This window comes from Tamandua tetradactyla, chromosome 1 (assembly GCF_023851605.1).
Source record: "Tamandua tetradactyla isolate mTamTet1 chromosome 1, mTamTet1.pri, whole genome shotgun sequence".
Lineage (NCBI taxonomy): Eukaryota > Metazoa > Chordata > Mammalia > Pilosa > Myrmecophagidae > Tamandua > Tamandua tetradactyla.
Window position 1 is genome coordinate 82,570,798 of NC_135327.1, and position 14,730 is coordinate 82,585,527.

The window sequence follows — 14,730 nt, forward strand, 5'->3', positions numbered from 1 at the left end:
CTTTATATCTAGTTCAGTGTTCCATAAACTATGGCCCATGGGTCAAATCCAGGGCATCACCTGCGTTTTTTGTTTTTTTTGCATGGGCAGGCACTGGGAACCAAACCCGGGTCTCCGGCATGGCATGGCAAGAACTCTGCTCGCTGAGCCACCGTGGCCCGCCCATCAGCTGCTTTTTATAAACAAAGTTTTATTGTTATGCAGAGATGTCCATTCGCTCATGTGATATCTTACGGTTGCTCTGGCTCTACAGTGGCAGAATTGTGTACCTGAGACAGAGAACATACGGCCAGTAACACCTAAAATATTTACTGTCTGTCCCTTTACAGAAAATGTTTGTTGATCCTTGGTCTAGTTGATGCCTCTTAGTTCCATGTAGTTGATCCACAATTCCTTTCTGGACATACTTCTTAGATTTTCTATAATTATTTGCTTTCTTGCTCCCATCTCTGCTTTTTCTTTTTCTCACCCTAACTGCCCAGTATATTGAGCTATTCAGTCTTAGACTGAAGAGCCACACTTTTAGTCTCTATTTAATGAGTCACTTCTTTCAATAGAAAAGATTTTCTGGGCACCATTTCAGTAGTTGACCATTTACTCAGAAGACCCTTAATTCATTCAAAGCTCTTGATGGGTAGGCAGGTATATTAGTTAGGGTTCTCTAGAGAAATAGAATCAACAGGGAACACTCGCAAATATAAAATTTATAAAAGTGTCTCACGTGACCGCAGGAATGCAGAGTCCAAAATCCGCAGGGCAGGCTGTGAAGCCGACGACTCCGATGGAGGGTCTGGACGAACTCCACAGGAGAGGCTCACCAGCAGAAGCAGGAAGAGAGCCTGTCTCTTCTGAATCCTCCTTAAAAGGCTTCCAGTGTTTAGACTGAGCATCACTCATTGCAGAAGACACTCCCCTTGGCTGATTACAAATGGAATCAGCTGTGGATGCAGCTGACATGATCATGATCTAATTCTATGAAATGTCCTCATTGCAACAGATAGGTCAGCACTTGCCCAACCAAACAGGTACCACCACTTGGCCAAGTTGACACATGAACCTGATCATGACAGCAGGAGGAGTCTTTTTTTTAAATGCAATTTTATTGAGCTATATTCACACACCATATAATCCATCCAAAGTATACAACCAATGGTTTACAGTATCACCAGAGAGTTGTGCATTCATCACAATTACTTTTAGCACATTTTCATCACTCCCAAAAAAAAAAAAAGAAATGAAAGTAAAAAGGAAATCCAAAACACTCCTTACTTCTTATTCCCCCATTATTATTATTTTTGTCATATTTTATTATTCATCTACCTATACACTGGATAAAGGGAATGTAGTTACTAGGTTTTACGATCAAACAGCCACAAGATAAAAGCTAAATAGTTATACAGTCATTTTCAAAGACCAAGGCTTCTGGTTTACAGTTCGACAATTTCAGATATTTGCTTCTGGTTACTCTAATATCCTAGAAATTGAAAATAAATATCTATATAATGAAACAATGGTTATAATCACTTGTTAAATTCTAATTTCTCAGTTATACCTCTTCCTTTTCTTTTGATTATTCTCTCAATCTTCAAGGATATCTGGGCAATCACCATTTTAGCTTCTTCATGCTGGAAAGTAGTGTAGACTTAATGGGACAGAGGAATGAAACTGATTGATATTCTTGGAGAGACTGTTACCTCTGGGTTTCAGGGCTTATCTGGCACAAGAACATTCTGGAGGCCTTAAGTTTCTGAAAAAATAAACTTACTAAGAAAAACTTTTATATAGCTGTTGGAAGGCAATATACCAAAAATGGAATGGCTTTTTAAAGGGGGAATTTATTAAGTTGTTAGTTTACAGTTCTAAGCACACAAAAATGTCCAAATTAAAGCAAGTCTATAGAAATGCTCAAATCAAGGCACCAACAAGAGGTTACCTTCACTCAAGAAAGGCTGTTGAAGTTCAGGGTTTCTCTTTCAACTGGAAAGGCACATGGTGAACATGGCAACATCTACTAGCTTTTTTTCCAGGCTTCTTGTTCCTTGATGTTCCCCTAGGGATGCATTCCTTCTTCATCTCCAAAAGTCTCTGGCTGCTTGGGCTCTGTGATCCTTAAAGCTGTGCCGTGGCTCTCTTGCAGCTCTGAAAAGGGGCGCTCTCTCTCCAAAATGCTTCATCTTTTAAAGGACTCCAGTAAACTAATCAAGACCCACACGGAATAGGTGGAGTCACAACTCCATGGAAGCCATCTAATCAAAAGTTACCACCCACAATTGGGTGGGTCACATCTCCATAGAAATAATCTGAAAGCGCTCACCCAGCAATATTGAATAAGGATTAAAGGACATGGCTTTGCTGGGGTCCACCACAAATTCAAACCAGCACAGAGTCTTAGATAAAGCCCAGGGAATTCTTCAGGGTTTTCAAGGAATACTATTGATTGGGGCTTAGCATACTGTGGCAATTTGCAACATCTGGCTGAAGTTTGCATAAGAGTAATCTCTAGAATGACTTCTTGACTCTATTTGACATCTTTTAGCAACTGAAACTTTTTAATTTCTCTTCTCCCTTTTGGTCAAAAAGGCATTCTCAATCCCATGAATCCAGGGCCAGGTTCATCTCCAGGCTTTGCTAAGTTATACATTTCCAGTTTTTAACCTTTATCTTTCCTTCTGGTGTCATACATGCCCCTAATTTTCCACTTTCTACCATGCACACACTCAGCTTTGTTCATTAAACTTACAATATTGTGCTACCATCACACAGTATTTTGCTATCCATTTCTGAATCTTTGCATTCAATCCTGTTGAACATTCTGTATTCCTTCAACATCAAATGCCCAATTTCTACCCTCTTTTTATCTCTTGATGACAGAAGTGGTCTTGAGTTATCCCTTATTTCAAGGCTGAATTTTATTTGGCTTTCCTTGCAGAGGACTTCTCAATTTTATCTTTTATCAATTAGGGTTGAAAAGCTGTTTCCTCATTTAGCCTGAATGTCCCTGAATTTCTTGTCTCTCTTTTCCCTTTTATTCTCATATGTACAATGGCAGATACTTCTCTGAGCTTATCCTGTTTTTGTAGTGACTTGCCAACAGATGCAAACAGCCACCAACACATACTACTCGTATTGTCTTCTGATAATTTCTCTAGAGCTGCAAATTCATTAAAGTACATTACTTACCTTCCAAATAACCACAGATGACAATTTTACCCATGTTCTACCTTCTATCTTCATGCTGTACTTCATCATCTTTCCAACCTCAATAACCATTCCTCAAGACCCACTAATTGCCTATTAAACCAAAACCACCTGTTTGTTGTGCTGCCCTTCACTTCTCGGTACTGTTGAAGCCCATCCATCAAAAGCCACCAATATTCAAACAAAATAATGTTTATTAACACAATGCAGCAAAGGAAATTATACACCAGGGGAATCATAGAGTGTCTTGACAGGACCAGGAGAGGATGACTAGGATTTGGGCTTGACTGGGTGATACTGGAGAGAGTTTGAGGAAGTAGGGCTTGATTTGGATTAGATGCTTTCAGGAATTGTCCACAATTCAATGGTAAGGTTTCCCACTTATGTTTATCTAGAAGATGGGAGGCACAAAGTAGAGCTGAGATTGTCATTAGTAAGAAAACAGTTTCACTTATTTTGGGTAGTCCTGAATCCTATCTGTTAGCACAGCCAGGAAGGGGGAGGGTAGACTTTTCAGAATCTTGGAAGTTTGGAAGAGGCAGCATGGAGCTGTGGGAGTTAGGAGGTCTGTCTCTTCATCTATACTCCGCTACCAGCTGGCCTGGGACTTTAGTCGTCACTCCCCCTCTCGGATTCTGTTCTCTTACCTGCAAAGTCAGTGGTTTCCAGGTTTTAAATTTCAATTACCAATACAATTTCAAAGGAAATTTTGGGGATTAACATAGTTATCTTGCTCACTTTTGTTTTGCTAAGTAAACATATTATATAAAACAATTACCAAATACTATCACTATTATTTGTAAAAGGGAATATATTTTAATACCAAAGTTTAGGAGAGACATCATCTCAGAATGCTGGTTAGTTTTTTACACCGAATTAGCTTTTAGGAAAACTTCCTACCTTACCTTTTTTCTATCTCATTTTGTAAAAGACTAGCACTGGACCATGGGTTAGTGTTTGGGAACCATGGATCTTGGTTTTTAAGGTCTTTTCCAAGATCATGAGTCTTCAGATTTCTGAGAGCTGGAGAGAAGGATTTCTGTAGAGAATTGTTGGTGTTGCAAACTTTTTCCTTTTGATACATGAGCAAACCTCATTTCAGTGACCTTCAGTGCATGGCATAATGTCTACCTTTTAATGTGCATTAAAAAAAAAAAAAACAACCTCTTGAATGGCAAGAGGAAGCTTTTGGGACAAGGAACATCCACTTCTTTATTTTGCTTACTGTTACTGTCATAGAAGTGCCTGGAGACCTTGGCAGTGAGTACATTTCTATAAATCTTCAAAATCAATCACCCGATCAATATGTAGGGAGGGTTGGTAGACGTGCCCACTTAGAGGACTAAATGGCCAGCCCGGTTTGGCCTTTCTCATTATTGAGACGTTGATAAATTGGGGAAATGCAAAGGATCATAAAGATGACCCTGTCTCTCTCCTTCGCACTCTTGTCAAAATCAGCGATTTTGAAGGCAGCTGAGATCCAGGGGATTGAATATGTACATTTTGAAGAAAAGAAATCTATAAATATGGAGGAATAATAATTGGAGGAAGAGGGACAAGTTATCGATCATGGTTAAAAGTATAGTAAAGAATAATGGGCCTCATCAGAATCAGGGAAACTTTTTAGCTGTAAGCATCTAACTTTCTAACAATGAGAAGAGAGGAGAAGTTTATAGACAAAAGACCCTCTCCGGGTGTTCAGAGCCAAGAAGATGAAAAACAAGAGAGTTTAGTGCAGCCTTCACCAGAAGTTTTATATGGCTCTGGTGGTTTGTTTTCGCCAGCCCTAAAATCTATAATCCTGTTTTCCTTTGTAGATTTTGTGTTGACTCATTTTGATTCTCCCACTTCTTCCCTCCCTTGCCCTTCTGTGCCTGTGGTTGTCTCTTTTTAAAATTTTACCTTCTGAGTCCAGTTTGCTTTCCTCTTCATGCTGATACTTTTGGTCCATTGAATGCATGCCCATGTTATTAATTCTGATGTTTTTCCTTGCAACTCTGTCTTGCTGGCTTGGATGCTAGGCTATTTGATCACAGTAACCTCTTGAAAAGAATTCTTTCTTTTATTCAATTTCTTACCCTCAAGTTACTTACTGCAGCTCTTCAGAAAGTTCATGACTAATAACAGTTGGTCAATCATGTTGTCTTGTATATAAAGGATGCTTTGTTCTGTGTGGGTACATTTGTCCTGGGACTGTGAAAGAAAAGTCTGAGTCCTAAACAAATATACCAGTATTTACATACTGGTCCAAATCCTAGTCATCCTCTCCTGGTCCTGTCAAGACACTCTATGATTCCCCTGGTGTATAATTTCCTTTGCTGCATTGTGTTAATAAACATTATTTTGTTTGAATATTGGTGGCTTTTGATGGATGGACTTCAACAGTACCGAGAAGTGAAGGGCAGCACAACAAACAGGTGGTTTTGGTTTAATAGGCAATTAGTGGGTCTTGAGGAATGGTTATTGAGGTTGGAAAGATGATGAAGTACAGCATGAAGATAGAAGGTAGAACATGGGTAAAATTGTCATCTGTGGTTATTTGGAAGGTAAGTAATGTACTTTAATGAATTTGCGGCTCTAGAGAAATTATCAGAAGACAATACGAGTAGTATGTGTTGGAGAAATTATCCCTCACCATACCCTCCAAATTCTAATACTATGGCCAAAGAGAAGAAATCTTCTTTGAAATTGCCCTGAGAGCTTATCTATAAATCATACCAGAAAACTGGTTTCATTGCTTTATGATGACATATTTTATTTGACCAAAATTATAATACCCAATATTATCTTCCACCTTAGTGAAATGAATCCTCTTCACATGGCTTTATACACAGATTGATAAACAAAGTACTTGCCAACATAGGCCAATCAGAACAGATGTTGGTTATGACCAAAGGGTAGACTTGCAGCAATATATATGCTCTGAATATCAATTCTGTCTTATACTCTTCCAAAACATTAAAAAAATGCAAATGCCCCACTTATGGTCAATTTTTACATTTTTTTTGTTAAAAAATACAGTAGCTGCTGTATTTGGGAATCCCCCATTGTGTATGGTCTTTGTGATAGAGGGAGTAGTGCCCGGCCTCTCACTACTGATGAAAGATGACATGAGTTTTTCCACTTCCCGTTCCCCAGTTTCTGAGCAAGTGGCACAGTCTTGGCCAATCAGATACTCTCTCGAGCAGAGGACTTTAGTGTTTACTCAAGATGGCAGCAGTGTTAGAATTCTGGGAGAGAGACAGAGGTGTCCAACGGCGGTGGTGAAAATATCTTACATAATTCACATTGTCTCAGTTTCCTAGGGCTGCCATAACACAGTACCACAAATTGGATGGCTTGAAAATAGATATTTATTGTCTCACATTTCTTTAGGCTCGGTATCCAAATTAAGGTGTCGGCACTGCCATGCTTCCCCTGAAGTCTGTGGGGTTCTGGCAGAGGCTTGTCAGCATCCCATGGCATTCTTTGGCTTGTGGCATAACTCAGTCTTTATCATCATCACAAGACTATCTTCTCTCTCTGTGTCCAAGTGTCCTCTCTTTATAAGGACACTGGTCATACTGAATTTGGACCCACCGTAATCCAGTTTGGCTTCATCTTCACTAACACATATTTTCAAAGATCCTACTTCTGAATAGAATCACTTTCACAAGACCAGGTGAAAATATATTATTTTTCATAATGTATTAGGACTAGAAAATACATCTTGGGGGAGGATACAATTCAATCCATAACACCTATTACAAGATAATTGTAGGCTCTCTGCTCCTCCTCCTTCAGCAAACAGCCTCATTTGCTCATGCATTTCTAGCCAAATCCCTGAGACATGATGGTAAAGTTGGGAATAAATGGATTTCACCTTATTAGGTTGTTGCCATCAGCATGGTCTACATGTTCCAGTATGATTCCACCCATGGAATCCAAAGGCACAATCATGGCTAAGAATGGGATGCCTATCATCAATGGGAAGTCCATCTCTATCTTCCAGGAGTAAGATTCTGCCCATGTCAAATGGGATAATATAGTTGTTAAATATGTTGTGGTGCCCACTGGTGTCTTTATGACCCTGAAGGAGGCTGGAGCTCACATGAAGGTGGCACCAAAGAAGTCATCATCTCTGCCTTTTTCTGCTGACACCCTTATATTTGTGATGGGTGCGAACCATGAGAAGTATGACAACTCCCGCAAGATCATCAGTGATGCTTCCTGCACCACCACCTGCCTGGCCCCACTGGCCAAGGTCCACGACAACTTTGGCATTGTGGAGGGACTCATGATCACAGCCCATGCCATCACCGCCACCCAGAAAACTGTACATGGCCCCTCAGGGAAATTGTGTTGAGATGGCCATGGGCCTGCTCAGAACATCATCCCTGCATATACTGGCACTGCCTAGGTGGTGGGCAAGGCCATTCTCAAGCTGAATAGGAAGTTCGGTGTCCCCATGCTCAAGGTGTCCAACATGGGTTTAACCTGTCAGCTACAGGAAGCAGACAAAATGATGACATCAAGAAGGCAGTGAAGCAGGTGTCAGAGGAACATACTCTTCCACCTTTGATGCTACCCTCAATGGTGACTTTGTCAACTCATTTCCTGATATGACAATGAATTTAGGTGTAGCAGCACAGTGGTGGACCTTATGGTCCTCATGGCCTACAAGAAACAAGACCCCCCTGGACCTTCATCCCTAGCAACAGCATGAGAGAGAGAGAGGCAGGCAGCCGCTGGGCAGTCCTCACCCCGCCTTGATACCTCTACATTGAGAATCTCCCATCCTCAACACAGTTTCCATCCCAGATCCCTTGAAGAACGGGAGGTGCTTAAAGAGTCCTACCTTGTCATGTACCATCAATAAAGTACATTGTACCCAGACAGAAAAACAAACAAACAAAAAAGATAATTGTGCTTCCTGCTTCTTAGCCCTCAAGAGATTGTACCTGTCCATTTTCCTAACCTAATCACTCAGGCATACATTGATTTTTGGAGGTCCTAATTCTATCTCAATAAATCCCCCCTTTTTATTTAAGGGAGACAGAGATGATCTCTGTAACTTGTGGCTGAAGGCATTTATTTAGGATCTCTAAAAAGCTGACTTTAGACCTTTAAGATATTTTCTTTAAAAGAAACAACTTGACACCTAAACCAAGTAGACCAAACTAAGCATGAATACATGCAATGCTCTGCATTTGGATTAAAAAATCAATTTCATAAGTGGAGAGCTGGTTTAGCAGCGGATCATGTGATGGTATTCTGTGGTTTCATCTGGACCCAAAGCTCAATGTCAAAGACCCTTGAGGAGACAGTATCACTGTCCCCAGGGAATATATGGTGGGCTGAGGAGTCTCATATTCAGTTCTGTGTGGTTTTTCCCTTGTGAACTTAAATTTATATTCAGAAAGTTCAACTATCTCTCTCTCTCTTATGGTTTTTCTAGCTTCAGTAATCTACAAAATTTTAAAAAGTTTTTTGAAAAAAGAGCTGTGTTCAACCCCCTTAAAATTATTCAATACTATTGTACGTAACCTTCCTTTGGGAAATTAAAGAGACGTTATCACTAGGAAGACTACAAATGAAGAAAAGTCCTTGTTTGTATTAATTAGATGACCGCAGAATTGTACATCATTGTTTATAAATCAATTTTGAATTTTATAATTTTAGGCTTCAAATAACCACAGATTACTATTTATCCTAGCTACTACTTATTAGCTCTACTTCACAGAAATAAGCTCAGAGGGTTGAAGTTACTTGTTCAAGGTACAGTTAATATGTGACAGAGCTAAGATTTAAACACAACTTTCCTGACTTCTAACTCCATACTATCTCATAACATGATCCCTTGTTTGGAAATTAAGGTATATATGTCAATTATATGGGATTTATTGAATTCAGGATTTTGATATTTCAATGCTGAATGGTGTCAAGGACATGCATATATTTGAAATGACATAAATGAGTGTCAAAATAGAGTCCTGGCTTCATCTGAAACTTTTACCTGCTTTTAATAATAACAAGTGTATTAATAAGTGTATTTAACCTGTCAAGAATAAAATATCCAGATGCTCACTTTTGGTTCTATTGATAAAGGCTCTGATTATTAGGCAACATTTATGGCATTGGTGCTAGAAGTTGGGGGCAAAGGGCCTGAATTAGAAGAGAATTAGAGAAGATGAGACAGGCTTGAGATGCAACGAGCTCCTCTCAGGGTACTCGGGCATCATGGGATCAGTAGATCTTCCCCTAATATTGCTCTTGGGGCTGATCTGCCTTTCCTGTGTTACCTTGGGGCTCCTAAGGGCCACGGCCACATGCCCTGGAGGAGGTATGGCATTTCAACTCAGTCAATACCCATTGTCCAGCATTGGTGCTGGAAACTCAAAAATAAATGAGACATAGTCCCTGCAATCCCAAAGCTGGGCAGACAGGCCTATAAACAAAGTACCTGAAGGATGAGCAGCAGATTGCTCAATTGACCAGCATGATTTCTGAATTGTCTAGTTTTTTTTCCCTTTAAAATGTAATTTTATTAAGACCTATTCACACAACATACAATCAGCCTAAGTATATAGTCAGTGGCTCACAGTATCAACACATAGCTGTACATTCATCACCACAATCAATTGTAGTACTTTTTCATTACTTAAGGAAAGGAAAAAAAAAAGAGAAAACCCCAAACATCCCATACTACTTTTGCCTCCCTGTTGTTGATCCCTAATATTGACATGGTACATTTGTTGCTTTTAATGAAAGAATATTAAGATACTACTATAAACTATAGTGTTTAGTTTACAATAGGTACGTTTTTCTCATATACCACTCTATTATCAACTCCTTGTACTCATAGTTGTTGTAGTTCATGGAGGAAATTTTTAATATTTGTCCTATTAATCAAAGTCATCATCTACCACAAGATTTACTGAGTTGTACAGTCCTGGGTTTTAGCCTCTGTTTTTCCTTTTGGTGTGAATTGTCTAGGTTTTATCTCAGAGGTAAACAAGCAGGTTTTTGTTTGGTCAGCATATACTTAAATTTTAAAAAATTGTTGCTAATATTTGTAAATGAGGAGAATTCATAAAAAATTATGGATTTTCAGATTTTTTAGAAAAACTGGAAGATCTGACAACACTGGCCCTGTTTGCCCACCCAGCAACAACAGGCCGGAGCTGGGTCAAGGTTATGTCCTTGAGAAAAAGCATGGGTCCTCCAGTTCACCACACTCTCCACCATTCCCTATTGTCCCTGACATTGAGACCAAATTTCAGGGGCTTTTTATCCTTATGCATAAAGTATTCTCTTGTACCTGTTATTCATATACATAATCTCCTGGCTCTTCAAATTTTTGAGTTTATGTTTCTATTCAAACTTCAATTGTTATGAAATGTCCTAAATACATAAGAGCCAAATGAATAACATTTTATTTCACTATCAATATTTAGGAGAAGCCTCAATTTATAACTGTATACTGTCCTTTATACAGTGCTCCCTCTGAAGTGTACCAGTGAAACAACCAGGGTAGGCATTTTCTTCAAACAGAGAGCCTCTGAACCACAGATAGGGGATCAATCTTTCCATCTCTCCATGTTTTGGTCTGGATAAGAGGCTGGACCATTTCAGTATGGTTTGTGACAGTTTTGTTAAAAAGTTCAACAGCCTTTGGATTCCAGACATCCAGCAGTTTCTCAAGCTCTCCTTATTCTTTGAGGTCTGGAGAGAGGATTGGAGGTGAGCTAACAGCTGGAGAAGTGCAGTGTCAGCTCAGGGTTTCCACTTTCAGCTTGGACAACCACGCTTTGCTCTGTCAGGATTAGACTGGAAGGGTCCAAAGGCACTGTGACGATGCTGGGAGGGACACCCAGTGTCACAGAGGAGTGCTGAAGCAGAGCTGCAGGAATCTAGGTGAGTGGCGAGGGGGTCTGACAGTGCAGCCTTTTAAATCAGTAAATAGGAGTCAAGACAGACTTTACCTTACCTTCATTCTTCCACTTACCAGCTGTGAGACTCTGAGCTAGGGACTTAGGCTCCCTCTGCTTCAGTTTCCTCTCCCACAAAAGGCAGATACTAAATCCTATCTTGTAGGGTTGTCGTGTAAATTTGATGCCTGGTACGTTGCAAGTGTTCATTCAACAAATGGTAATTATTATTGTAGCTGCAACTAGCATAGTGTTGTCATATAAAATGCAGAATGCCTAGTTAAATTTGAATTTCTGATAAACCATGAAACTTTTTTAGTATAAGTATATTTCATACAGTATATGGGATATACTTATATAAAAAAAAAGTTCATCTGAAATTCAAATTAAACTGGGCATCCCTGTATTTATATTTGCTAAATCCGGCAACCCTAAATCAGTGTACTCCTTAACCTCCTCCCTCCCTCCCTCCCTCCCTACCTCCCTTCCTTCCTCCTTCCCTCCCTTCCTCCCTCCCTGCAATATATGCATTGAGCACCTATTACATGCCAGGCACTGTTCTAAGGACTTACAAAAACTAAATCAAACAATGACTTCTGACCTTTAGGAGGTTACATTTTAGCAGGAAGAGACATAACAAACCATAAATATGTTAAATAATTAAATTACATAGCATATAAGATGAATACAAGCGCTGTGGTAAAAAAAAAGTAGAATAGGTTAAGAGTTTAGGGAGTGCTGGGGGCGGGGTGGGTAGTTCAAGTAGCAATATTAATTTGTGTCATCATTGTAGGTCTCACTAAAAAGATGAGATTTGAGCAGAGACAGGAAGACGGTGAGGGGAAGGAAGATGGTGAGGTGATAAGAGTTTCTGGATAGAATGTACAGTTCAAGTAAAGCTGCTGAGCCAGGGAGGGTGCCTGGCATATAACAGGAAAAGCAAGGAGGCTTGAGTCCATTTGTGTCACTTTTTCAGCAGGACCATGAATCTCAAAGCTTGAAACCCATTAGCTTGATGGGCAGCGTTTTTCTAGGAGCTGCTACCTGCGCCATTTACTTTTACAACTGTCCTCTTCCTCCAGGCAGCTGACCTTCTACACCTCTTCTCTGGCTGGCAGGAACTGTCCTTCAGCTTGCCAGGACCATCTTTTCTAGCAGGGCCATGAAGAGGGTCAGGTGAATGAGGAGTTAGGGCTTAAAACTTAAGGAGGGACACAGTTTGGGACATGTCCCAAAGCCTCCATAAATTTTGCACCTTAGGGGTCTCAGTAGTCCTGGCCCTACCTCTGGGTGTGGGAGCTATTTCATCCCCAATGCTATTGTTCTCTCCCGTCTTTCTTTTCTCTCCCAGCATACACAAGATTTCCATCTTGCCGTATGTCTGGAATCCCTGCTCTGCCTCCAGGAAGCTCTGGCTAGTCTTCTCGGCTGAGCCTTTATGCACTCATGGACATCTTCTCTCAAGAGCCCACTCTCGACCCCTCCAATCTGGGCTCTCTGGGGGATCCTGGTTTCTCAGATGTTCTGCATGCATTTGAACCTCAATTGTGAGCTGGGTTTAAAGTATTTTCAACAGGGCTCTTGGACTTCGTGCAAATCTAGAGTTGTGTCTGGGCATCTGTTCCAGGGTCTGCAGATATTTCACAAAGGAAAGAAATCCAGAACATTCTGAGATGGTTCCTGAGGTCAGGTTCTCAGAGATGAGGATTTGGGTAGAAGTGATATATTAAGGAATTGCTTCCAGGAGAAACTGGTAGGGGGATAGAGGAGCAGAACAAGGATGGTGCGATTTCAAGCAGATTCCCAGGCAAGATGGTGGTCTGATCCCTCAATCTGGGTAAATCTGGAGTGTGAATGATTCTCAGTGCTCAAACCTAAGGCGGGAGTCTGAGCAGTCATTCTCTCACACCAAGTCACTGGTTAAGGGCCACTCTGGGTTCTTGGGATTCCAAACTTCTGCAGGCAACAATGTCCCCAGAAGGATGAGAAAGTCCTCCAGAAGTGTGGAATTTTGAAGTCAAAGGTTTTAAAGGATGCTGGAGGGGTACACAGAAAACAGTGAAAGGATCCCAGGGAGTTCAGAGTTCAGGTGGAGTGTTAATGGTATCATCACAGAGGACCAGAAGGTGGAAAATCTGGAAAGGCTGTGTGCCTTAACACCAACCTAAACTAATAAATCCCGAGTCAGTAAACTGTGGCCCATGGGCAAAATCCAGCCATCTGCCTGTTTTTGTAAATAAAAATTTATTGCTCCCTTGTTTACATATTGTCTATGGCTGCTTTAGCATTGCAATAGCAGAGCTGAGTAGCTGTGACAGTGACTATATTGTCCTCAAAGCATAGAATGTTTACTATCTCTGACCTTTTAAAACAATTTGCCCATCCCTGTAATAAATCCTTGCCTTGACCTTAGGCCCAAATACTCAGATCTGTTGCTATTTTTCAAGTCTTAGGCCTTTCACACAGACCTTGGGCATGAGGACAGGGAAGGGGTAATGTGCCAAGAGAACACATAATAAAAGCAGAGTCCCTTGGTTGAGAAAATTAAAGGGTGTGTCCAAGCAATAGCAAGTTGCCTTGTCTGGCTAAATTGATAATGCTTCTCGCCCTTCCAGCTTTGGGGAAAGTTAGGCCAAGGTAAGTCTAAAGGAGAGAAGTGGAAAATAAAGGACTGGGAAGAGGTGAGGAAGCAGAGAAGGATGATCCTTCAGCCAGAGGAGGGGACAGGGGGCATTGGTATCTTTCCAAGTTTTTTGCTTGGAAAGGTCAGTGCTTCCACCAAAGGGGAGTAATGCAGAAGTCTTCTATTCTTATACTCTTTTGGGCCTCCACATAAATTCATTTTCCTCTTTGTGCTCCTCCTGAGGAGTCTGATAGTTCTAGGGGCAGAAATGAAGACTACACACTTGGCAAATGCATGAGCCCACCATTAGTTTTAGGAAAAACAGGTTGAACTGTGACCTCCCAGGAACAGAAGCATGAGCCTATGGAGAATTTTCCCTTCCACTTAAAACAATATGAAACTCAAAAGCGGGAGCAGATGAGAACCCATGGCACAGCAAGCATGTGTGAGAGAGTCAGTATGAAGCTTTTGTTATTTGAAAGAAGCAATAAAATGGGTGTTATGTGTGTGTTGTCAAGTTAGATGGCAGAGAACGGTTTCGATGGGTTTCAGCTATTATGTATGTCATGCTGTGCTAGACTGGCTCCTCATTAAGTGTATATGTATAATGCTTAGTGTGTGAATGATGTGGTCAATGAAGACAAAACCATTCTCTCAACGTAAAGTGGAGGGTCTCACCTTAAGAAAGAGTTCATGATGTCATCCATTATAGTCCCACCAGTCCCCTGGGGTTGTATGTCTCCATGACTGAAACGTACTATGCTTCTTGATTGGTTGGCAAAGCCTGTGTGGAAACAGTTCCTAACATCATATCTCCTCCCAGACAACCAGGGTCTGTTGGGTTTTTCTCCAAGAAAAACTGCATGGATAGATCTAGTTAGGATTCTGTGTAAATAATTGTTGAGTTTTGGCAATCCATGCAGCTGTGGGATGCAGACATGGGGATTTCAAGATGTATGAGCTCCCTTTTTAATTTCCCATTTTATCCTCTGTCTGTAC

At 40.6% G+C, this 14,730-nt stretch overlaps 1 pseudogene; it reads left to right on the forward strand.

Annotated features, from left to right (window-relative positions):
• Positions 1 to 7,083: 7,083 nt before the first annotated feature.
• On the forward strand, positions 7,084 to 7,803 carry LOC143680972 (glyceraldehyde-3-phosphate dehydrogenase pseudogene; annotated as a pseudogene).
• The last annotated feature ends 6,927 nt before the right edge of the window (positions 7,804 to 14,730 follow it).